This window comes from Mus musculus, chromosome 13 (assembly GCF_000001635.26).
Source record: "Mus musculus strain C57BL/6J chromosome 13, GRCm38.p6 C57BL/6J".
Classification (NCBI taxonomy): domain Eukaryota; kingdom Metazoa; phylum Chordata; class Mammalia; order Rodentia; family Muridae; genus Mus; species Mus musculus.
In genome coordinates, this window is record NC_000079.6 from 45,097,269 (window position 1) to 45,122,410 (window position 25,142).

At 43.9% G+C, this 25,142-nt stretch overlaps 1 long non-coding RNA gene across 1 annotated transcript; it reads left to right on the forward strand.

Moving 5' to 3' along the window:
- Positions 1-9,682: 9,682 nt before the first annotated feature.
- Positions 9,683-20,616, forward strand: Gm40932. Its single transcript, XR_873344.1, has 3 exons — positions 9,683-9,746; positions 20,087-20,242; positions 20,537-20,616. It is a non-coding gene; the product is annotated as a predicted gene, 40932 (long non-coding RNA).
- Positions 20,617-25,142: the final 4,526 nt, after the last annotated feature.

Sequence of the window (25,142 nt, forward strand, 5' to 3'; positions counted from 1 at the left end):
CAACTTAGTCACATCAGGCCAACCTCAATACATCACAAAAGCAATGTTTCTTCTATGTTTCTGTACACGTGTGAAGGGCGGAGGTTGGTGTCAGAGTTTTCTCATATTTTTCTTCACTTTAGTTTTTGACACAGGCTCCCTCACTAAACCTAGAATTCACCAACACGGTTAAACTTTCTAGCCAATCAGCCTCAGAGACCTTCCTGCCTCTGCTGTCTCTGTACTGGGGCCATAGACATGGCTGTGTGCCCTAACATTTTGTGTGAGTTCTAGAAGACAGAACTCACATTCTCGTGCTTGTGCGGCAAGCACTTTGGTTAACGAGTCGTCTCCCTAGCCCCTGAATGGCTCTTTATGAGTACGATTCAGTGCTGATGCTTAAGTGGGTAGAGACCAAAACCAGGGCAGAACTGATAGGTTGGTTCTGTTGCCTGCTCCCTCACCTCCTGGGTCTTAGCCATGGAAGCTTTGGCTTTCTGTGTGGATCCTTGGAGAAGATGACAGCCACGGATTAGCCAATTAAGATGGTGTCTTAGTTAGTGTTTTACTGCCTTGAACAGACACCATGACCAAGGCAAGTCTTCTAAAAAACAACATTTAATTGGGGCTGGCTTACAGGTTCAGAGGTTCAGTCCATTATCATCAAGGTGGGAGCATGGCAGTATCCAGGCAGGCATGGTGCAGGAGGAGCTGAGAGTTCTATGTCTTCATTCAAAGGCTGCTAGTGAAGACTGACTTCCAGGCAACTAGGGTGGGGATCTTATACCCACACCCACAGTGACACACCCATTCCAACCAGGTCACACCTATTCTAACAAGGCCACACCTTCAGATGGTGCCACTCCCTGGTCCAAGGATATACAAACCATCACAGATGGCTAATCATGTTGAGTGTCTAATGTCTGGGGCCCTCCGGGTACATTTAACTCCCACCAATGGATTCTTGGGGAGCAAGGACCTTTGAGAGGCAGAGATGAAACAGCACTGGAGACATGACAGATGTGAGATCATTACACTCTGGCAAGAGAGTCTGCCTGCCACTTCTCCTATGTCTTCCATGAAGGCAAGCCTTTGTTTTCCTTTAGAAACTGACAGAGCTGCTGTTTGCAGAGCGATAGCCATGGCTGTGGCTGAGATGACAGTTTCCCACATGCTCCGTGTGTAGAGAACACTGATAATTCAAGTCAGCTTCACACACAAACACCCAGTGTCTAGAAAGCCCAAAGACAGATAGTACTTGATACTATAGACCTCCCATTCTCTGTGGCTTTAGGCTATTTCTAACCATCACTCAGCCTCAGAAAAATCTTCATTCTAGAATTTATAGCTGTCAGCTTAGATGATGGTATCTTTCCAAGCTGAAAAAGATGTCCTTTGGACAGTAGCCACACCTTTTAAACAGACAGTCCAGGCAGGTATGTTATAAGAAGGGCATCTGCGTTTAAGACAGGTACATTTAGTGATTAAAAGTAGGCAACATTTATGGAGAACTTATGAGAGTTTATTCTTCCAACAACCCTATAAAGGAAGGGTTATTAACCCTTGTTTGCAGGTAAGGAAACTGGGATGAAGATAGGTAACTTGATATTCACATAGCTGGCCAGGGTCAGAACTTCATCCCAAAGCCCACACGCTCAACCATAAATCAAAATCAACATGAGTAACCCAGCTGCCTTTCAGTCACATGGAAGAAAATAACTTGACCAAAGGCATTCCGAACACCAGGAAGGGGCTAGATCGTGTCAGTTCAAACATGGACTCCTGAATCAGTTAGAAATGAGGAAATACTCAGGCCCCTCCCTTCCCCCCAGCTTGTGTAAACTTGCTGTCTTGAGACCTGTTTCTTTACCTGAGAAATCAAGAGAATAACTACCCAACTCAATAGGATTTTAATGTGGTAACTATGACAACACCTACCCTTCACCACTTATCTTCCTGTCTACTGTGAGATACATGGATGTGATTAGCTTTGCTCTTTGCACATGATAAACATTTATATTAGCTATTATTATTATTACTATTATTGTTGTATGACTATGTGTCAAATCCATTCTGACAAGCTCCAAGAGCTAACTTCTTTTGTTATACTGGAATTCTTCTCTGACCTACTAAGTGCAGCTTGTAATAGATAGGTTACACCTACAGCTAGGAAATCTCTTTTGTTATATACAGTTTCACTTATTTCATTTTCCATTCAAATCTATTTTCCGTTCAATCTAATGAGCAATTGGATTTGCTTTTAGAACATCACATTATATATTCCTCCTATTATTCTCAGAAGCACTTCATCTTTGTCGTACAGTATTACCGGGTTTAGCTAATTCTTCAACTTCTCCTGAATCCTGGATAAGTGGGCTCACTTTTCTTCACAGTGTAATGGAGAGCATTGCCTCAGAATCCAGATTCTTATCTACAGTTTTGGGGGCGGATGTAGTTAAAGTAACTCCTGGTCAGACACAGTCCCCTCCTCACCAGAATGAGGAGGGTGACACAACAGCTACCAGGGTTTCCTATGATCCGCAAAGCCACAGCTGAGCTAACGTGGTTGATTCGCTAATCCATTTCACAAGCTATCCTTGGCAAGAGGCACTTTCTACCTTCCCTCTGTCAGCTGCCTGGGCTGAGCAAATTGGGCATGGCTTTTTGATTGCACATTCGGTTCCTTCCCAGCTTAAAAAGCGATCTCACATTCCCAGCAGGATGTGTCCGGGGAGAGCCATCTGAAGGCACCAGCCTGCATTATAGAGGTACATCAGGAGAAGCACTGCAGGCTTTCTGACAATCCAGGGTGAGCCTGCTGTTACCCACGCTCTAGATATCAAAGGTATGATCGTCTGGTTGGTTGTCTCAGGAGCTGGTGCCAACAGCCCACTTTATATCCGTGGGTGGTGCCTTCTGTTTAAAGGTCAGAGAGCTCAAATTTTGTGTTTATAGAACTATATATATTAACAAAAAATGTCTAGGTTACTGTCACTATGATTCCGATTGGATTTCAAGACACCTAGGAGATTTGTAAAGCACAGTTCTGAGTGTGTCTGCGAAATGGTTTCCAAACACAATTATGTTCCTGAGGTCTTTAGCCTAATGAATCAATCACCGATCACGAATTCAAAGTTTAAAGACTCTCGGGAGGTGGTAAAACTGTGAGAGGTGGGGGCCTAGTGGGAGGAAGTGGTTATTGGGAATGTGCCATTAGTGTGTATCTTGGATGTTTCCTACTGTTCCTCTTTGCTTCTGGCTGCTCTGGAGTGAGCAACTCTTCTCTACCTGTGCCTCCCACCATGATATACTGTCTCAATCACAACCCCCAAGCAACAGAGCCAATCAAGCCCAAACTGAAACCCTTAAGACCAAAATGAACCTTTCCTCTTTTAGGCATTTGTTACAGAGGCAAACATCCTGCTGAACACACTAACCAAGCAATGAAGAACTATCTCATGATTGGAATTAACCTGAAGGCAGTAAGCTGTGTTCGTGTTAGCTGGCCTCCTGCTCATTAGGGCTCCTGCCCCCTCTGTTGGCTTGCCTGAGGCATAATTTGCACTTAGCACCCAATTCTTCTCAATCCCTTCTAGAAAAACCAATTTGCATGCCTTTTAATTAAACACACGCATTGCATTACTACCTCCCTAAGGGTTCTACTCCTGGTCTGCCTAACTCCCAGCTCTACCTAAGCCACAGAATCCTTAAAGAAAGGGTCAAGATTCCATTTGATAGAAGAACATTGGATGAGCAAATTGGAAGTAAAAGGATTGGAATTTAGATGTGTGCTGTCTAGCAAGAACATAATTCACCCATCTGTTCTGGCTTCAGATTCTTTATTTGTTAAATGATTAGGTTTGAGAACCAAGACATTAAAAAAAAATGTCCATCTGTGTGCCTGTGCTATATGCCCGTATGAAGGACAGTTTGCTGAGACCAGCGTCGCCTGGAGTTAGAGTTACAGGTGGTTGGAACCTGTGTGCTGTGGGTGGCAGAGACTCCAGTCCTCTGGAAGAGTAGCAAGTGCTCTTGTGTGCTGAGTCATTCTCTCAGCCATTGCAATCTAGATTTTTATATCTCAGGAGCTCAGGGATCATTTTTGGAGAAGACAATACTGTTACAACAACAACAACAACAAAAATGACATACAAAAACAACAACAACCCCTTCTATCTCAGACGTAATACAACTCTAATAATGAGAAGTTGAATCTACATCCACAGGGAGACATTTTGATGGTGTCTCACACCACACCTGGATATATGTGTGACCACAGAGGGGCAGGAGCTGGCGGGAGCTCAGCGTCTTTTGTGAAATGCAATGTGCTGACCTCTAAGATTCTCCCCACTGATTCCCCTCTCCTTCCCTCCTACTTTTCCCTTTGTTAGTATTTCTTCTCTTTCTCCTTTTCAACTCCTCCCTCCCTTCCCTTTCATTCCCTTCCTTCCTTTCTTTAGTTCTGACAGTTGAATCCTTGGACGATAGGCAAGTGCTTATAGATGAACAGCACCTCCAGATCACCCCTGACTCTAAAAGGTGCTTTGTAATCAAGGATTCAGGAGCTTAGAAAGGACTTCTGCAAGACCACACAGCTAGAATGTGGTAGTGTACCAAGTTCCCAGGAGTCCTGAGAGGGAAGTCTCAGCTTCTATACTTAGGTGTTTGCTAGCCTCTGACATTCCGTAATGACCAAAGAACCTGGGTTTTTCTAACTTCCTAGTTTCATTCTGTTGCTGTGGTAAAGCCCTGACAAAAGCCAACTCAGGGAGAAGAATGTTTATTTGTTTCTGTTTCCACAAGACCATGGAGGAGTGCTGCCAACAGGCTTGCTCTCTGTGGCCTATTCAGTGCCATGGAACATATTTACTTGGGTCAACTTCAGTTATAGATGAGGAAGAAACAGTCAGCTAGTGTCATGGAGGAGGAATGGAAAGATGCAGTGTTAATACTCCAGCCCTTCCCTATGGTATCATCAACTTGTCCTAATTGGCCAAAATAATCTTGGCTCTAAAACTGAAATTCCCAAGTCCGGCAAAACTCAATGCTAGGCAAACCTATATGGTTGTTTACCTGGAATTTCTATAATTAGGAGAATATAATTTCTATTCTATACAGTATAAAAATAAATAGCCTTCTGTTGATGTCACCTTGGAGGTTATGTCTGAGATAATTTGATGTCTAGGGAGAATTCAAAATTCATTTGTAGGCTTGTGGACAAGGAGACTTTCAGATGTCCTGAACCCCAGACACAGTAGGAATCACTGTGGTTATTAGTTGGGGGAATAGTGCTGTAGCTATATTCTCAAGAGCCAAAGCAATGAGCAATGATTCCAAACCAGTTCCCAATAATGCTCCAAATTGCAGTGTTGATTTGAAAGCAAGCTAAGACTGAGTGAAACCCAAATGATGTCCACAGAGAGTTGTTAGTTTAACCAGGAACTATAGTTCCTTTCAGCCAACCTGAGAAATATATCAGTGCAAAAATCTAGTCCAATTCCTGGGACCAACAGACGTCTCACCCAGTTTCGTCCAGCAGAGTGGCTCAACTGCAATCCATCCCACTGGGTGCCTGGCATTGGAAAGGATGGATGTGAGTTGGATGGTGGGGGAGGACACCGCTCTCAAGAACCAAGAGATGGGGAGCCTTTCCCTATTTGCTGATTCATGCCAGTGCCTGTACTGAAGGCAGATACAGGTTTTCACCACCCTTCCACCCTGAGCTGTTTACAGGCTCCTGCTAGTATGGAGCAGAATGGACATCAAGGTAGTTACACCATTGCCCTGTTCACAAGGGATGGCTCTGAACCACCTGTCTGATAGCCTACCCCAGGGGAACAAAGGAACTCTGAGGAGAAACTATCCAGTTCTTTTCCTGCGATAGGCTGAGGTCACACTGCTGGGGTTGCTGGGAGTAAGTTTGCACAGAACGCTCCCCTACCACTCTGTCGCCACACTGATGCTATCCCCACTGCTGGCTGCCCCAGCACTGTGAGCAGGCACTCTTGTCAAGACTGGGAACGAACACAGCAGGAGTGCTGTGCTTTCTGTCATCAGTTTTCCCAGGGAGAGCCTGGCTCTGAACCTCCAACTGGTCAGAGGAAAACTGCTTCAGGACCTTCATGTTACTGGTGCTACCAGGAGGTGCCAGAGGTCCTCAATACTAACAGGGCAACAGTGCTTGAGCCAATCTCTACCACGTGGCAGGAACCACCACTTCTATCATAGAAGTGTCCATAGACAATGTATTTCCCAGATTCGGCTGTCTGGTACCACAGCTGCAGTGTCTATAGTTTTGCATGGACCACAGACGTAGTGTGTCCAAACTCATTAATCATCTCTAAAGAGAGTATAGGGAGGCTACACTATGATGTCTAGGTGGAAATAAAGCCAGTGTACTTTCAAGATACATCTTCAGGAGAAAGCCACTTATAAAGAAAGTTATCCCATAAGAGTGGTAGAGATCTCGACTCCCCGAGATACACACATCTTACTGCAGGAATATAACAAACATGAAAAAGTAATATACCTGCAAATGATGATAATCCTCTAACAACAGATTGCAAAGAAATTGAAACAGATGAAATGTCTGATGAAGCGTTCAAAAGAATAATTACAAAAAGCTCAGTGAGATCCTAAAGGATGCAGACAAATCATTACACGCAATTAGCAAAACCATATAGGGCATGAACGAGACATTTTTATAGAGAAACTGTTTGAGAAGGAAACGAAGAGCATGCTCAAACAGTCCGATGATAAATCAGTGGAAATCCTTCAGTAACCATCAGATGGAAGAAGGGAGGACATCCGAGCCTGAAGACAGGACAACAGGGACAAAAACAAGCATGAAGAAAGATTCAGGGGCCTTTGGGACAGGGCCTCTGAGATGGCTCAGCAAGTTAAGGGGCTTGCTACCAAGCCTAGTAAGTTTGATCCCTGGACCCCACAGTGTGAAAAGAGAACGGACTACTACAAATTGTCCTCTGACTTCTACATAGTGGGAAATCACAGCACCCCACTGTAATCAATAGACAGAGCATCAGCAAACCAACACCGGAATAAAAGTAGATGGTAGGTTATGTGAGCCGATCAGATATTTAGAGGACGTGAACATCCAATAGCTATGTAACATGTGCTTTTTCATCAGTCCATAGAACTTTCCCTAATTCAGACCATGCACTGGGCCACAAAAGTCATCCCAACACATTTTAAAGGAGTGAAATTCTATCTTGTGTCTTTTCTGATTCCAGTGGAATACCACAAGAAGGGAACAATAAAGAGACTTTAGAAATTATATAAATCCTTGATTACCAAAATGGCACTTTGAGAACCTTCTACTTTGTTTATTATTGTTGTTCTCTTCCACACATGGAACCTAAACCTGGTCAACTAGAAAGTAGAAAAGTGTTTGTGATGCCTTGGGAAGGGTGCTGTGGGGTGGAGGTGAGTCTGGAGGAAAGGTGGCTGGGTGTGGTCAGTGTGCAGTCTGTCCCTGTAGGGAGAGAGCATAGTGAATCCCATCAGTATGATGTGTGTGTGCTTGGAAAGGGACAGAAATGGCCCTGCCCCTGACTCTATCCTTGGAACTTCTCATTTGGTGAGTCTGAGGCAGGGTTGCGAGGTGAAGGTTTACCTCATTTCTCTGTTGTCTTATTTGGAAACTATGGACTGAAAAGCAAACCACAGAATCAAGAGAGTGAGACTCGTTCTAGTCCTTTCTCAGCTACAGACTCACTTTCCCAGGACCACTCTTGAGAGCCATCTGTGGAGTGCACACAGATGAATTGCCTTGTGGTAGCGACAGAATGACCATTCTTATCTCCATGCCTTACTTTCTCTAAATGCACAGGGAGGTGCTGTCTGAAAACACTTCCCAGAAACTGTTCTGAGGTTACGTTAAATGCCTACATGAGCTTTTTTATAGAAGAGGAATTTTTCTTCTTGAGTATTAAAACAGTTGCTAATTTACTGAACCAGAAAGATGAAGGACCTCTGGTTTTGGTCATCTCAGGATGAAGACTCAGTTTTTCAGTCATAAGACCCATGGAAATTTCTTTAATTACTGATTTGGAAATCACCCCAAAGCATGAACAGTCTCTTATACTCAAACAGGAGAGTAGCTACTGAGTTCTTTCTACTTCCTTCTTCCCCAAAAACTCACTACATAGCCTCGTAGACTCCATGTTCATGGTCAGAGCCACCGACTGTTGTCAGAACTCCTGATCTCTACTTCTCAATATATCATTCATGTTAACAGACTCCCCTCTGTACAACAGGACTCATTTCCAAAGTCCATTTGAAACCCAGAAAAAAGGAAATATGCTTAAAGCACGCTCAGTTGACTTCCCCTCTCTGACATCCATGAGATACCATTGTCCTAAGAGATACCCTAAAATATCAAGGGCAGGAGGTAACAGAACATGGCAGTCAAGCTTAGCATTGTTTCTTTGGAAAACATATACACCGAAACAAATTTCTCTCCTTGTGGAGAGATCCATGTTTTAGAATTCCTGGCTCCCTCTAGGAAGAAGAGCTGGTGGTGTGGGGTGTTGTCCTGGTAGGTTAGGGGTTGAGGGCAGTGGAGTAACCCTGGAAGCAGACTCTGGAGACCAGTGTCAGGATCAGGGTGCAGATCTGGTTCAATGTGGAAGTTTACTGGCATATATATGTACATCGTCCTATCAGCTAAGGACATATGGTGCTAACATCCAATGAGCCCAAATGGTATGCAACACCAAGTCATGTGAAGGTGTATGCGAGGAGCAGCATGCCCTAGCAGTGTGTCTGTGGACAAAGGGCAGGAAACAGGCAACCCTCTGGGCTGGTGCCATTTTGTAGGTCTCTGGTGTGCTGGGACCCAGTTACCTGTTGTCTAGTATACTAGAGTCTCAGATCTGCTCGAGCAGCCTCAGTGGCCCTTGTGTTTCTCATGTTTCCTGCCTAAGTCTTAGAAATACCATCTGGCCAGAAACTGTTCCCTCACAGTGGAGGTGAAGGACGCTGTGCATTATAGAAAAGTCTGTGCCCCCTCTTACCTGGCTAAGTTGTTCTGGGTTTTGGTGGTAAGTTGTTGGCTTTTCAGTTTGGGGAAGGAAGGAAGTAAATGATGCCCAGAGAGATGGTACTAGAATTCTGGGTCAAATAATGAATAATTCCATGAAGACGCACTCAGTGGAACCTGTGAATGCGAGATTATTTGGAAAAGTTGTCTCTGTAGATGCAAGTGTTAAGGACGTGAGAACCTGCTGGGTTACAGTCGTTCTTAACCCCAATAACAAGTGTTTGTATAAGAGAAAAAAAACTAGAATAAGACCCAGAGGAGAGGGTGTCGAATTTTATAGCTGCTTCCTCCAGGCTGAAACATTTCCTCATGGGAGGAGAGGGAAGGGTCACAGCTCATGAAACTTAAAAGAAACTTATAAGATGTATGGGTCCCCTCAGGGAGTTATGTAAGCAGTAGGCACATGCTAGAGAAGAGGAGAGTCTTCAGTGGTATCATTGCCTACAGGCTGCCCAGGGCACTCTCATGATGTAGGTACCCAAGTCACCTATGACCATAAGAGATTCATTGCCTCACCAAGATGGGTCTAGGTGAGCTCTCAATGTGAGGTGAATAGATATTTGTTCATGTTACCCCAGGAAACGTGAACTACCGCTCCCAGGTATACCAGAAGCTGGACAGAGTCAAGAAAGGATCTCTCCTATGGCCTTTGCTGGGTGGGCTGCACTGCTAAAACCTTGACTTTGGACTTGAACCTTCCAGTGCTGTGAGTATCTGCTGTTGTAAGTAGCCTAGCTTATTAGTCTGTCAGCCCTGGCAAACAAATGTACAGTGGCGGGGTCAGAGGTTCCACTCATCCAACGTCACAAGACCCACTCTCTTTCATCTTGAGCTTCCCTTATTAATTTGTAACAGCTACCTGAAAATCTCCAACGTGGTCAACTCTACATTACTAAAGCACTCATCTTTCCTCTAGGAAGCACAAATTCCAGAAGTATGGTCATATTTGTAAACCCGTACCCCCACCTTGAGAATTCTATTACTTGTTACAAAGATCACTCTAGTGTCTTCATCAACAGCTTTCTATTTTGTCCATGTGTGAGGATGGGCAGATGAACATAAATGCCCATGGATGCCCGAGGCATTGGATGCCCCTGAAGCTGAAGTTATAGGCAGTTATATAGAAGTTATAGTGCCAGGAATTGAATTTGTGTCCTTTGCAAGAGCTGTTTATGCTCTTAGCTGCTAGGCTGTATCTTTGCTATCTGAAGGACTTATTTTTATATCCATCTTTTAAAAAATGTGCATGTGTATGTGTTTGTGTGTGTGTTGAGACAAGGTGTCTCATGTAGCCTAGCCTGATCTTGAGCTGAGCATGTTCTTGAACTTCCAGTCCTCCTGCCTCCCAAATGCTGAGATTACAGGCACCTACCACCATGTAACGCTTCACCATGTGTGCCTCCTGACTAGGTTCCCAGGGATTCTCCTGGGCCCTTTCACTTTCTTCCCACCCATGCTCTGGCCGTATTCTCTGTTTTGTAGTTGTATCTCACACTACCCAACCTCAATCTCCCCATGTAACTTTATACTTTCTCTACCCTTGGGTTTAACTTCAAGCTAATGACTGCCACGTTCCTACTTGCAGTCCTAACTAACCCATGCCCACTTCCTCCAAGATCTTCTTTTAGATTTATTAAGGGCCTCCTGAACACAACATTTCCTACCTTGAACTTCTTTTCCACCTCCCCTGGTCTCCAATTTATTCATTTGGGTGAACGGTCCACCAGCTAGTAAACAAACCATAAATACAAAAACGCCATCTTGGAAACCCTTCTCCCTTTTCCACTGTCACCAGGTCTAATAATTCTTTCCTCCAACCCAGTCTCCTATCTAATCTGACTCAAACTCCTATTATCTCCCATCTGGACCACTGTGATGACCCCTGGACTGATTTTCCACATGTTTAGAAAATTCCTCCCCTGAGGACACACAAATAGAATCCATCCCCTCTCCATAAGGACCCAGTGACCAACGTTTGATTCTACCAAAGCTCGGTCAAGAAACCAGTGTGTCTATTGGGCTACAGTGGATGAGTGAAGGGTTACTGACAGAAGTGTGGTCGATTCTACAGTAGCCACACTAGAAAGTCTTTGCCCAGTATGGATGCGGGCTTCCTCATAGCTACACAGATGCAGCCTCCTTTCAGTCAATGTCTCTATCCTACGAATCCCAGCATTTCCTGAGCCCAGAGGCTACATGTAGTTAGGACAGAATTGAACACAGATGGTTGAAGGGGCAGACATCTCAGAATACACCCTCCCCCAACCCCTGCAAGCTTTCTACTTTGTCACCAGCATCTAGCAGCTGCTAGGAGCAGTGAGAATCTCAGGTGAGGCTCAAAGCCTCTTCCCCACCCTTCCTTCTTGTGAGTTAGTGGAGACAGTCCATACACCTGGGCTGTGAAGGACTGTGGGAGGCAAGCTCAGCCAAGCTGGTGAAGATGTAAGCTGTATAATAGCATGTCACTCCTCCCACCCCCAGGAGGGATTTTCTTGCAAGACAAAACTGCAAATCCCTTCTTCAGGTTGAAAGCTTTTCATGAGTTTCTCTTTGTTTGAAGCAAGCAAGCAAACAGAAAGCTCTCAACCGTGTTGTGAAGTGCTGAACTAACTGGTCCCCACACCCCAGCCCTCTTAGATCATGCTCTCTACTCCTGATACTCTATTCTAGTCATGCTGACTAACTCTGACCTCTCCTTTTGACCACAGTCCTTTCTGCTAGAAGGCCTTTACAAAAACTTTCCTTGCCCTCTTTTGACTTAGCTGATGTCCATTTATCTTACAGACCAAAGACTTCCCTTTTCTACTTGACAAAGCAAATCCCTATTTAGTCAGCCTGGTCTGTTGTAACAGAGTATCAGCCACTACATGATTCATCAACAGTTCTCGAGGCTGGAGGTGACAGCATTCGAACTTCCTCTTTTTGGTTGCAGCCAGACAACGTCTCGTCTCGTGTCTCTTGTGGTAGAGTGAGAACTAGGAAGCTTGCTGGTATCAAGGGAACTTTCTGGAAAGAAGCTGTGTCTCCAGACACTGATTGACTATTTAGAACTGCCGTGATGTAGACAGATTGAGATGCTGAGAGTCCACAGGCTAATTGCCTTATCTCAGGCCATCTTTAGCACCCCATCCCCAAATGGCTATTCTTCACCCTGACCCTGTGTCTGAACTAATTCCCTGTGAATATTATAATAGATTAAAAAATTCTTCCAGAATCTATCAATTTAACAGACCCCTGGCTTCCTCTAACCAAAAGCTAAGAATCTCATTGGATAGCATCTCATTGGAGCCCATAGAACAGCTTCCCCCATCTTGCTGTAGCCACTCCCTGATGCATCTGCCAGTGTATCTCAAACTTGTCTTGATTTATGATTTTCTATGTTTTGTAAAATTATAAACCCGTATGAAACTACTTCCATGTTTGAACATGGAATTTGGGTAAACTAAGCCTGCGTTCCCAGGCCATTGTCCTTCAAATTTGGCTCTAGAACTAGCTCCCTCTTAGTCCCTTAAAGGCTTAGATAGTTGACATCTTTTTATAAGGTCACCAGTCCCCTTGGAAAGCCTTCACCATCTCTGGAAGGCCCCACCTTCCAAATATCACAGTGGAGATTAGGATTTCCACATAGGAAATCCTATACTTTTCTCTCCTTTAATCTTCTATCTGGCATAGCATATCCTTCTTCCTTAGCACAGGTGAGCCTTAGACACATTTAAAAGAAATCTCACCCTTACTGCCATCAGTGTCGTTTCATAAACAAATCATGCGGTGACTTTGGGAGGTCTTGTTGATGTGGACCAGGAAAGCAACCATTTCCCGTCCCCTCCCCTCTGCTGCCCTCTGTGGTATTCTTAAAGACCAACAGAATGCAGTAAACACCCCATGAGTTCCTGAGATGAAAGTCCAGAGAGTCATCCTTGGAAGGAAGGTACCAAACAGCTACAGACAGTTCTTCGGTACCCCAAAGCATCTCTTCCTTGTAGATGGGAGAGCCATGTAGGCTGGAGTCATTCAGGGTTAGCAAAGAGAAAACGTCTCACCAGAACTCAGACCCATTGCCACGTTCAGGAAAATTACTATAATCAAGAAAACAAGCTCTCGCTCCACACCCTGGAGCTTAGAAAATGTGAAGTTTGATGGAAAACTTTTTCTAATTTTATGTTTCTGAAAATTGATGTGTCCATAGGATATAGTCAGGTCATTTACAAAAGCACCATTCTTTGTTTTTCTGTGAATGATATAATTTTGATTTAATGGGCTCTGTCCAAGTAGAGTGAGGTGTTTGGAGGCCTTGCAGTGTTTAGGAGGTCTGTTCATGGTTAGCAACCATCAGGAGGGTAGGTTGTTCAATGCCATCCCTTGTGAACAGGTGCAGTAGAGGCAATCAAGGCATTCGGTGACTGTGCAATTAAATCTCTCTTCCTAAGTCTCACAGTATGTCATCTCATCTGTGTGGTTTTGCATTTTATTTTAGTGTGCGTGTGAGGTATGCACTTGCTTGATATGCATGCGTGTGTTCGGGTTCTCGTGTGTGTTCTGTGCATGTGTATGTATGCTATGAGCATGTGTTGTGTCTGTGTGTATGCTCACGTGTGCACATATGTTTGTATATATGTGTGTGCATGTGTACATGTGAAGGCCAGAGGTTGGCTTTGGATGTGGTCCTTTGTAGCCCTTCACTGTATTTTTGAGATAAGGCTGTTGTTGAACTGGACTGCTTTGATTTGGCGAGGTTGTATGGTCAATGAACTTCAGGAATGTGCCTGTCTTTATCTCTCTAATATTGGTATAACTGATTTGGGTCACTGTGCCTGGCCTTTTTGTGGGTGCTGGGAGGCTCAGCTCAGGCCCTCATGCCTGCATGGCATGCACTGCTGACAAAGCCATGTGCGTCTCCCTGCTCTTGTGGATTGTTGGCCAGTATACTCCACAGGAGCCCTGTGAGTACTTATGGTGGTGAATAAACCACACCAAGGTTGTAGTCAGTAGGCAGATCAACTTTACTTAGGGTGACTGAAAGCTCATGAAGTTTTGGGGAACTAAGGGCAGGGACATCTATGATGGGCAAAGGTCATTGGCTGGGGGGTTAGGGTACCTGGAATGCCTCATTAGTGTGGGGAAGCATTTCAGGAATCTCAGGTGCTGGATGAAAGGAAATTGGTCCTATAATCTAACTGAGCCTACATGACATTCCTCCGGAAGAGGCAAGTGTGTGGGCTTAGAACCCCCAGACAAGGTCAGAGAAGGAGAAAACCTGCTAAAGAAGGGAGTCTCCCATATTGCACAGAGCCATCATGGGTGGATTTTGACCTTAGTTAGCAGAGTTTTCCCACAGAGCCGTCTCCCCAGCCTTTTGTGTGTTGATCAAAGTTGTTCCCTGCATTTCTTTTCCCTGCCTCCAAAACTATGTATTTTCTTTTCTTTTCTTTTTTTCCTGGCATTTAATGTGGTAAAAGGCTTTATAAGTAAAGTAATGCCTTCTGTTCTCCATCCCCCACCCCCCAAAGTATTTGGGGATACAACAATCTCACCTCTCCATATTTACCTCAAAGATTCAAAATATTGAGATCAATATGTGGAAAAGATAAGGGTACTCCTATGTTCTTGGTGGCTCTGCTCACAACAATTATGACATTAACCTCAGTGTCTATGATCATATGAACGGATAAAGGAAGTGGTGCACACACACCCAACCTTAAAAATCTATCATTACAAAATTATGGCTATAATGGACGAACATTATGTAAGTGAAATAAACATACAGGACAGTTCACCAACCACACCCTCTCATTTACATGTGGTACTATTGGGAGCTGGTGAAAGGCAGGAGTTAAGACAGGGTCGAATTGGAGGAAATCGTTGGGGGTGTGTCCTTGAAGTGGCATCTTACCCTGCATTTCCTTTTTCTGCTTCCTGTCTTCCATGAAGATAATGGTCTGGGCTACCTGCCCCTGCTGCCATGTTGCTCTGTCTTGCCAGAGAACCAACCCTGAAGGATGGATGCTCTGAAACCATGAGGCCATATAGGTTGTTTCTATGAGCCTATGCTCTCTCTTCTCTTTAGAGACTGTGATCATAGTGAACCCCAAGCCCAGGGCTTACAGATAGGTGAAGGGAAGCAACACAATGCAAGTCCCATGAAAAACACTCAATAAACAGAAGACTGACTGTTCAGTTAAAGACTGGTCAGTTAAAACTGTAGCCATTTCTTTGACCAGAAAGTTGGGATACCCTGGTGTCTGGTTCTCCACTACAATTGCATAGTAGAACTACCCTTGAAGTTAAAAGATAATTCCACCACCTGAGCTCCAATCTAATCCCTTGGGATGGAACCTGAGCATGGGTGTTTTAAAGTAACCCTCTACCTTGTTCTCATTATTCTATTCTACCTCTAGAGAGGAAGATTCCTGTGTTAGAATAATACTAAATCAAGCTTCAGAGAAGGCTGAAATCCATCGTCTGTGATAGCCTGTTTGTCAGTCACAGTGGCCGAGTGCTCTAATCTCACACTGGTCTCCTCAGCTCCTCCTGACAGGCTTCAGTGTGCATGAAGCTATCTGGGGATTTATAAAACCTATGAACCATCCACTGGCTTTCCCTTCCCACTAGCCACTCACCCTGGAGCTTTGCTAGGCCTCCCCAGCACGGATTCTCTACATCCAAATTCTGAAATCTGTAGTCAGCTACCTTTTCCAGTTTCCTCTTCCAAACTGTAACTTGGTAGGCTATCACCATGGAAACAGGTATTTCTACTTGAGATCTTGTATCTTCAATCTTTTTCTTCCCTGAAATTATTCTGGGTCTGGAGAAATGGGCTCAGTGGTTAAAAGCACTTGCTGCTCTTGTAGGGGACCCAAGTTGAGTTCTGGCACCTACATAATGGGGTACAAAACTGCCTGTAAATCCAGCTCTAGGCGATATGACTCCTATGTATGGCTTCTATGGGCATCCATATCTGTGTGACATATGCTCAAACACACACACACACACACACACACACACACACACACACACACACAGAGGCCTTTTAGGGATTTTTATTTGTGTGTGTGTGTGTGTGTGTGTACTGTCTAAATGCATGCCATGCACAGGTATATGCCTGCAGAGGCCTGAAAAGGCAATTAGAATCATTCATAGGGGCAGTACAGTCCTTTCTGTGAATTTATTAGGATTCACTTGTCAGATACTTGCTCCTTTCTGGAAAGGAGGGAGCAAACCCTCCTTTGCTCAATATCAGGCAGAGCTGATTTCAAATACAAAAAGGACACAGTCATTGGTAAATGGTTGGGTCCTCCACTTCTGATGGCTTCGGAAGCTGCTGGCAGCCCTGGGTAGTGGTCTGCACTCTACCAAAGAGCCATAGTCCAGAACCCAGAGGGCTGTCTTCAGTGTCTCTTTGTGCTCTCAGTTTTAACAATTTCTGAACCACTTCCAATGATTTTGCACTTGGGCCCAGAGGGACCCTGGAGAAGATGGAAATGAAGCAATGGAAGGAAACAGGTGGGAAAAGGGATGTTCCTGGGGTTCTGTGGCAGGCACAGGGTTTTTGGTTTTGCTTTTTTAGCATCTGGGAAAAAACAAAAACAAAAACAAAAAACAAAAAACAAACAAACAAACAAACAAAAAAAACCAACAACAACAAAAAAAAACCCAACCTCTACCTGTGAGCTTATGCCCAGCATGTAACTGGCTTGTGTTTTCTCTTGAAGTCTGGTGTCTTCCATTTTCCTAACTGCTGAGCTCCCAAGTGTCTGTGCCAGTCTGCCATTGCCGAACCATCTCCTCAGCTGTCTAAAACCGCTGGGCTGGGGTTATTAGCATATCCCTACAAGATGGCAAGTCATCTGCTCTTTCCTCTTAAGAATGATCTCTGGCATTTTTCTCCTTTATGGTGTAATGTATTTGGACATATTTTTCTTCTGGAATGTTCTTTCTGTGTTATAGACTCCTGCTTTATAATCTATAACCAAGATGCATATTATTGAAAAAAATATTAGCTCCATTCAGTAATGTGTCAAGCTCTCCAAGGTCAGTCACGTGTGCCAGTGAGTGAATGCTCCCTGCCTACTGAACTCTGCAGTAGGGAACGTGAGCAGTTCCAAAGGAAGTAAGGAGAAATTCCCAACTTTCAGAAATCTCACCATCTGGCTAGGATCAGGGACTGTACTGGCTGGTTTGTGTGTCATTTTGGCACAAGCTAGAGTCATCAGAGGGGAAGGAGCCTCAGTTGAAAACAAGGCTTCCGTAAGATCCAGCTGTAAGGCATTTTATCAATTAATGATCGATGGGAGAGGGCCCTGCCCATGGTGGGTGGTGCCATCCCTGAGCTGGTAGTCCTGGGTTCTATAAGAAAATAGGCTGAGCAAGCCAGGGGAAGCAAGCTTGCAAGCAGCACCTTCCAAGGCCTCTGCATCAGCTCCTTCTTCAGGTTCCGGCCCTGCTTGAGTTCCAGTCCTGACTTCCTCTGATATTGGGCTATGATCTGGAAGTGTAAGCTAAATCAAGCCTTTCCTCCCCAACCTGCTGTTTTGGTCATAGTGGTTTGTCCCAGCAGTGGAAGCCCTGACTTAGACAGGGACCAAGGCGTAGAACTGGCTATGTACATCTCAAGGTGGAAGTGTGAGTTGACCTGTGATTTAGTTCCTTGGCCAGAGGAACAGAAACACTGAAGTGTTGGGATGTGTGAACATTTAAATAGCTTAAGTTTTGTCTACACAGGGCTATGGGCAGCTAGGCACATTCACAGAGTTTAATCTCTTAGTGTTTATGTTGTCTAGGTGTTTTGGATTAATTTGAAATGATGTAGACAACGTCACAAAAGTGGAAGTCAGCCTTTGTTTGCTCTCATGGCCGGCATTCCTAAGTGAGTCATTTTGGCTTCCCTTTCTGAGGCCATGGTAGCCTCTCAGGATTGCCCATGGCAATGGCAGATAGTCCTCGGTGGCGATACAAGTACTTGGAAGGAATTGAAAGAGACAGAGCTATGGGACTTGTTGGGTGGACTGACCGCTGTGGTACTCTGTGTCTACCGCTCTGAATATCTTGACAGTGGTGGTGGGCTATCATGCTGACTTCCCAAGTACAACCTACCAGCTATAAGAACACTTCAGAGAGTCATTCAGAGGGAAGATACCAGGCTATCATTAGGAGCTATTGATGTCTGGTGCCAGGGTTTCTAATTTATAGATGTGTAAGTTTTGCTTGGCTTCATTTACCAGGAAAATTAAAAAAATGAAAATAAGTACATTGGTAAGATAAGCATATACATACATACATACATACATACATACATACATGCACATATACAAACACATATACAGGCATGCATACATGTCATTTCTTACATACTATGAAAAACAACCTGAAAGCTAGTAGTTGAAGGTTCTGAGCAGCGTAAACTTAGACTCTTTTCATTTTCTGATCCACTTTTCTTAGAAGCCAGGGTTGCAGGGTCGCAGGAAGAAGAAGCCACATGAAAAAGACAGAACTGAAGGCAAGAAGGCAGGTGGAAGCTAAAATGGCTTTTCACCCGTAACACTTCATTTTAGGTGCTAACTTGGCCAGGCTGAGGGGTGCCCAAGTATTTGGGAAGATATCATTCTGAGTGTTTTTGTGAAGGTGCTTTGGATGAAGTCAGCAATTGAATCTACAGACTGAGAGAATCACAGTGCCCTCACTAACGTAGGTGGGCTTCTGTCAGTCAGATGAAGGCGTGGATAGAGCAAAAGTCTGATGTTCTTCAGTGTAAGAAATCATTTTCCTTCCTGGTGAAGGCCTTCAATTCCTTTCCCCCTGTCCTGCCTTTGCTTGAATGAAAGCATCAATTCCTCTTGGCCCCGAGGTCCTGAGCTTCGGACTGGGACTTACAGCCTTATTTTTCTCACTATGATAACAAATAGCCGTGGGCATCAAATTCAGTTTGCTGCGGCTTACAGTGCCAGAGCTTGCACCCGTGGCTGCCTGGCCTTGTTGATTTGGGGCAATAGATCATAGAGTGGAAAGTATTAGCCAAGCAAGCTGCTCTTCTCGTGGCAGTTGGGAACCAGGGAGAGAAAGAGAACAGAACTGGACATGGTGGTCCACACTTAATCTCAGCACGGGGGAGGCAGAGGGGGGCTGGGTCTTAGTGTTGAGGTCAGCCTGGTGGTCTATGTAGTGAATTCCAGGACAGATAGGTGCATCTTCCTGGACAGACTTTATTAAAAAAGGACGAGGTGGAGGGGACCCACCATCAACTTCCCACAATCCTCTTCAAGGGATGCCCCAAATGATATAAGAGTAGGATGCACCTCTCTAAACACTCCTCTGCCTCCCAAGAATGCCAAGCTGGGGACTAAGCCTTTAACACTCAGGAATCTTAGATCTGAGCCATATAGCACAGGGTTTCCAACTTGCTGACTCTAGGTCTCAGGATCCGTCAGCTCCCGTGAGCTAACTCCCTATAATTGAAGTATCTTCGCATCTCTTGTCTATATATAGACATTTATCCTATTGATTCTGTTTCTATGGAGAATGCTAATATTTAAGGGAAAAAATTTCACTTCTAGATAAAAATCAAAGATGTTAAGTTACATTGGAATTGCAGATTAAACCATAATTGCTTCTCATGCACTATTTGGAACATATTTATATGGAAAAAGTTATTGTTTATCTGAAATTCAAATTTATCTAAGATTCTTATATTTTTATCTGCTAATCTGAGAACCTTACATCTTAGGCTTATAGTACTTCTGTTTTCATATCATCTAACAGATATCCACCATGGCCTTCATTATTGGCAAGGAAGGCTGGGAGATAGGATAGCTTTAGCTGGGAATACTGCTGCAGCCAAAAGCACAGGCATCCTATTGATAAGGAAGATGGCAGACAATGGAGTTTGCATAGGGAATTTTTATCAAGACCAGGTAACCCTTTCAGCTCCTGTGATATGGGAAGTAGGTTTGCAATGATAATATTATCTCTGGTTATCATACATCGGTCTCAGGCTTTGTATTATTCATACATCATGCTGAAACCTTTACATATAATTTTCTTTCTATTCCATAGGAAAAGATCGTTGCTATTTTTATGTGACAGAGGAGAAGCCTGGCACCAAGGGCTGGTCTAAGAAAAGCTTAGGAGATGCCTGAAGTCACCCATCTGTGAAGGCTTTGGAGTCAGAGCTGCAATCCACGTTAATCAATGGCAAAGTCAATGCTTTGGGTATTTTTGGTTTTGTTTTTGGTTTTTTGTTTTTGTTTTTCAACATCAGTTCTGATATAACAATGAACAGAAAGGGCAACGTCCTTGCCATAAGGGTTAACCTCTGTTGTGGGCCGAATTGTCCTCCTGAAATTCAAACATCCAAGTTGTAACCTTTGATGTGACTGTATTTGGGGAAAAGAGCTTTTAAGGGAGCAATAAAAGCTAACTGCTACTGTTAAGGCAAGGCCCAATGTGATAACTGATGTTTTCATAAGAAAAGAGACACCATAAGTTTTCTCTTTCTCTCCTAAGGTGAACATGCAAAAGCCCTTTGAGAACACACAGGAAAGCACCCATCTAAAGCCCAGAAGAGAACCTTCTCCAGAAACAAACCCTGATAACTTCCAAACCATGGACTTTTGGACCCCAGAACTATGAAAAATTAAGCATCTTCAGGCAGGAACCTGAACACATTGAGGTGAAGCATGGCATTTAGCATCAGCATTTCTAGGCACCCGACTGTCTATGTAGGAGGGTTATGAACAGGAGCTCAGGGCACAGTGTGGCTGGAAGAGAGATCCCAGGTAGGTGATGGAGAGGAAGATAACAGGAATTGGGCTTTCATTAGCTACTTCTGCATCACTATGACAAAATGCTGGACAGAAACAATTCATAGGAGGACATGTTTACTTCTGTTCATTTTCAGAACGGTTTCTTCTATCACAGCAGGAAAGACGAGGTGGTGGGAGTGGTTCTGTCCAGGCTGGTGGAAGGATCTAGCAGAGACTCTGCACATCACAGTGGACCAGAAACAGAATACGAAGCAAAGGCAGGAGTAGCCCCCAGATACTTACTCCCAGTGATCTTCTGCCACCCAGGCTATACTTCCTAAAGATTCATAGCCTTCAAAATGGGTTCCAGAAGCTGGGGACTGAGCATTCAAAACAGTCAGGCTGCAATAGCATTCTGTGTATGATGCGGGCATCGTGGGAAAGTTTAGGGCAGGAGAGTGATGTGGGCTGGGGCTGATAGGCACATGTAAAAGACATGCCTCTCCCATGTACTGTGAGAAACAGAAACAAGAGCAGGGGGCGCCCGGGAGCAGGGAGAGCAGTCACGGAGTTACTTCAGCAGAGGAGACCAGAGATAATGAAACTTGGAATAGCCAGATAGACATGGGGGTGGTGATATATTTAGAGAGATATTTAGGGTATAATTTTATACAAAGACACCAGTAATGATATGTGACAACAGGAAAGGAGGAACTGTCCTGTACTTAGAAGGACTGGAGAATTGTGTTCAAAGACGGAAATCAAGAAGTTTGCTCAGGATACTGGAGAAGGCTTTGAGGGGGCCCTCAAAAGCAGAACCCCCTCTTCTTTGCCTGTGAAGTAAAAGAAATAGAGGCTCAAGTCGCATGTTTACTATATCCAGAAGACAACTGGAGGTTGTAAGTGACAGTAGGAGCAAATGGTCCCCTCTTTGAATTCAATAGGCCTGCCTTATCACCCAGTGGCAGGCAGTATCATGTGGAATGAGCCCAGTGGATCTTAGAGTGCTCCCAAGTGAGCACTGTACTCCTCAGAGTGCCCGAGTGAGGAAGGATTGAACTGCTCAACCAGAAACACGAGGCTTGGAGATCTGCTAACTAAATCTCATTTTCAGGAAAAGAATTCCAGAACTAGAAGAGTCATATTTTCTGACAAAATATGTATTAACTTGGGCTTGGTTAATATCCAAGTGGAGGAGTATTGGCTCTTTAAGTCTAGTGTTATGATAAATAACTGGGTCTGTGATAAAGACTTTGGACTCGTCATGACCCCTTGTTCTCAAAAGTCCTGGGGGGAGGTTAAGAAGCCAGGAAGGATTCTGGGTATTCTTACACCTTGAGGTCAGAAGGAGGCTTGAAGCTCAGGTGACAAAGGAGTGGCACAACTACGGAGGCAGGTGGACAGCAGCAAAGATCAGTGAGAAGACCCTAAGAAAGGTTAAGCCATTGTTCCGAATGCTGCTGAAAGGTACAACCCTGACCTTTGGATCCGCAGCAAGGGGACTATTGTACAGAGCTTGGCTGTCTCTGCCCCTGGTGCTGGGAGGGATACTCTAACTTCTTGGAACTCCCAAGGAAGGGGGTGAAGGGAGTGACTTCATCGTTCATGGTTGGTACAGGAGTCTGTAGGAGACAGGGGGATGAGAAGACAGCAACTCATTCGATGTACTGAGGGTACTGTCGGTCTGTGTCTCCTATCTTAAGTAGTTCTGCCATGTGCAGAGTATTTGTTCCAAGATCCCAGTGAGTGCTTACACTCTGCATAGTACCAAACTCTATAGACACTACGGATTCCACCATACATGCATCTTACTATAAAATCTGATTGTACATTATCTTCATTAAGGGATTGACCACGATAATTTATTTTATATCTTAGTGACTTCAATATCTGGTCTTGTTTTTTCCCTCATTAAGCTGAGAACTTTATTTATTTATTTCCATTTATTTATTTCCATTTATTTATTTATTTATTTATTTATTTATTTATTTATTTATTTTACTTAACAAAGGAAGCATTTTATTGGGTTCTTTTTGGTGTGTCCAAATTGCCAGGTCATGTTAAATAAAAAGATTAGTTTAATACTGGCACTGTGATGTCATGGGAGCCAATATCGGTACAAGGAAGAGATAGCAAACCCATTACAGATACATGGGACAAAGGGTTGATCTAAATCCTGGGCACCAGAGTTCATCATGCTACTCACATAACAAACAAGTTAAAACTTACTAATTGTGTCCCTGGCTTCCTTGACCAGGACACCATAAAACAAGATTCAGCAGATAAGTTGGATATTGTTCTTAGTACGCCTAGGACATTACTTATTACAGAGCACAGGCTCCATGGATGCTCACTAAATGAATAATACACAGAATGAATGATGCACTGAATGAATGATGCTTTACTGATGCTGTTCACTTGTTTTGTTTGAACTCTGAATTCCTCAAACACCATGTCTAATCACTAATACAAGATCTAAATGTCAGGACAATTGAGATTGCATACTGGAGGAGCTCGTGACCCCAAGCTGGAAGTCACCAGCTGGGGACCCGTGGAAAACAATTTCTGAATAGCAAAAGCCCCACATGTCCTTGTCGATATAAGATCCTTTGGCCACATGATCCTTAGAAAGGTCAAGAAAAATAATAGGTATGACCATAACTAGAGTGTCAGTAATTAATACATAATGCTGACTGTCCCTTGGCACCGAGATAGACAACTGGATGCAGATGCATTAATTTCATTTAATAATGCATGTGAGATGTGAGATGTGCAGTAGGCTTTGCCCATTTGACAGGTGAAGAAACTAAGGCACAGAAAGAGTAACTTACCAATGTCCAGCCATTCTTTTTTGTTGTTTTGTTTGTTTGTTTGTTTTGTTTTGTTTTGTTAATTTTTATTAGGTATTTTCCTCATTTACATTTCCAATGCTATCCCAAAAGTCCCCCATACCCTCCCCCCCAACTCCCCTACTCACCGACTCCCACTTTTTGGCCCTGGCGTTCCCCTGTACTGGGGCATATAAAGTTTGCATGTCCAATCGGCCTCTCTTTCCAGTGATGGCTGACTAGGCCATCTTTTGATACATATGCAGCTAGAGTCAAGAGCTCCGGGGTACTGGTTAGTTCATAATGTTTTTCCACCTATAGGGTTGCAGAACCCTTTAGCTCCTTGGGTACTTTCTCTAGCTCCTCCATTGGGGGCCCTGTGATCAATCCAATAGCTGACTGTGAGCATCCACTTATGTGTTTGCTAGGCCCCAGCATAGTCTCATAAGAGACAGCTATATCAGGGTCCTTTCAGCAAAATCTTGCTAGTGTATGCAATGGTGTCAGCGTTTGGAGGCTGATTATGGGATGGATCCCTGGATATGGCAGTCTCTAGATGGTCCATCCTTTTGTCTCAACTCCAAACTTTGTCTCTGTAACTCCTTCCATGGGTGTTTTGTTCCCAATTCTAAGAAGGGGCAAAGTGTCCACACTTTGGTCTTCGTACTTCTTGAGTTTCATGCATTTTGCAAATTGTATCTTATATCTTGGGTATTCTAAGTTTCTGGGCTAATATCCATGTATCAGTGAGTACAAATCATTTGAGTTCTTTTGTGACTGGGTTACCTCACTCAGGATAATGCCCTCCAGGTCCAACCATTTGCCTAGGAATTTCATAAATTCATTCTTTTTAATAGCTGAGTAGTACTCCATTGTGTAAATGTACCACATTTTTTGTATCCATTCCTCTGTTGAGGGGCATCTGGGTTCTTTCCAGCTTCTGGCTATTATAAATAAGGCTGCTATGAACATAGTGGAGCATGTGTCTTTCTTACTAGTTGGAACATCTTCTGGATATATGCCCAGGAGAGGTATTGTGGGATCCTCTGGTAGTACTATGTCCAATTTTCTGAGGAACCGCCAGACTGATTTCCAGAGTGGTTCTACAAGCTTGCAATCTCACCAACAATGAAGGAGTGTTCCTTTTTCTTCACATCCTCGCCAGCATCTGCTGTCACCTGAATTTTTGATCTTAGCCATTCTAACTGGTGTGAGGTGGAATCGCAGGGTTGTTTTAATTTACATTTCCCTGATGATTAAGGATGTTGAACATTTTTTCAGGTGCGTCTCTGCCATTTGGTATTCCTCAGGTGAGAATTCTTTGTTTAGCTCTGAGCCCCATTTTTTAATGGGGTTATTTGATTTTCTGGAGTCCACCCTCTTGAGTTCTTTATACATATTGGATATTAGTCCCCTATCTGATTTAGGATAGGTAAAGATCCTTTCCCAATCTGCTTTTGGTCTTTTTGTCTTATTGATGGTGTCTTTTGCCTTGCAGAAGCTTTGCAACTTTATGAGGTCCCATTTATCGATTCTCGA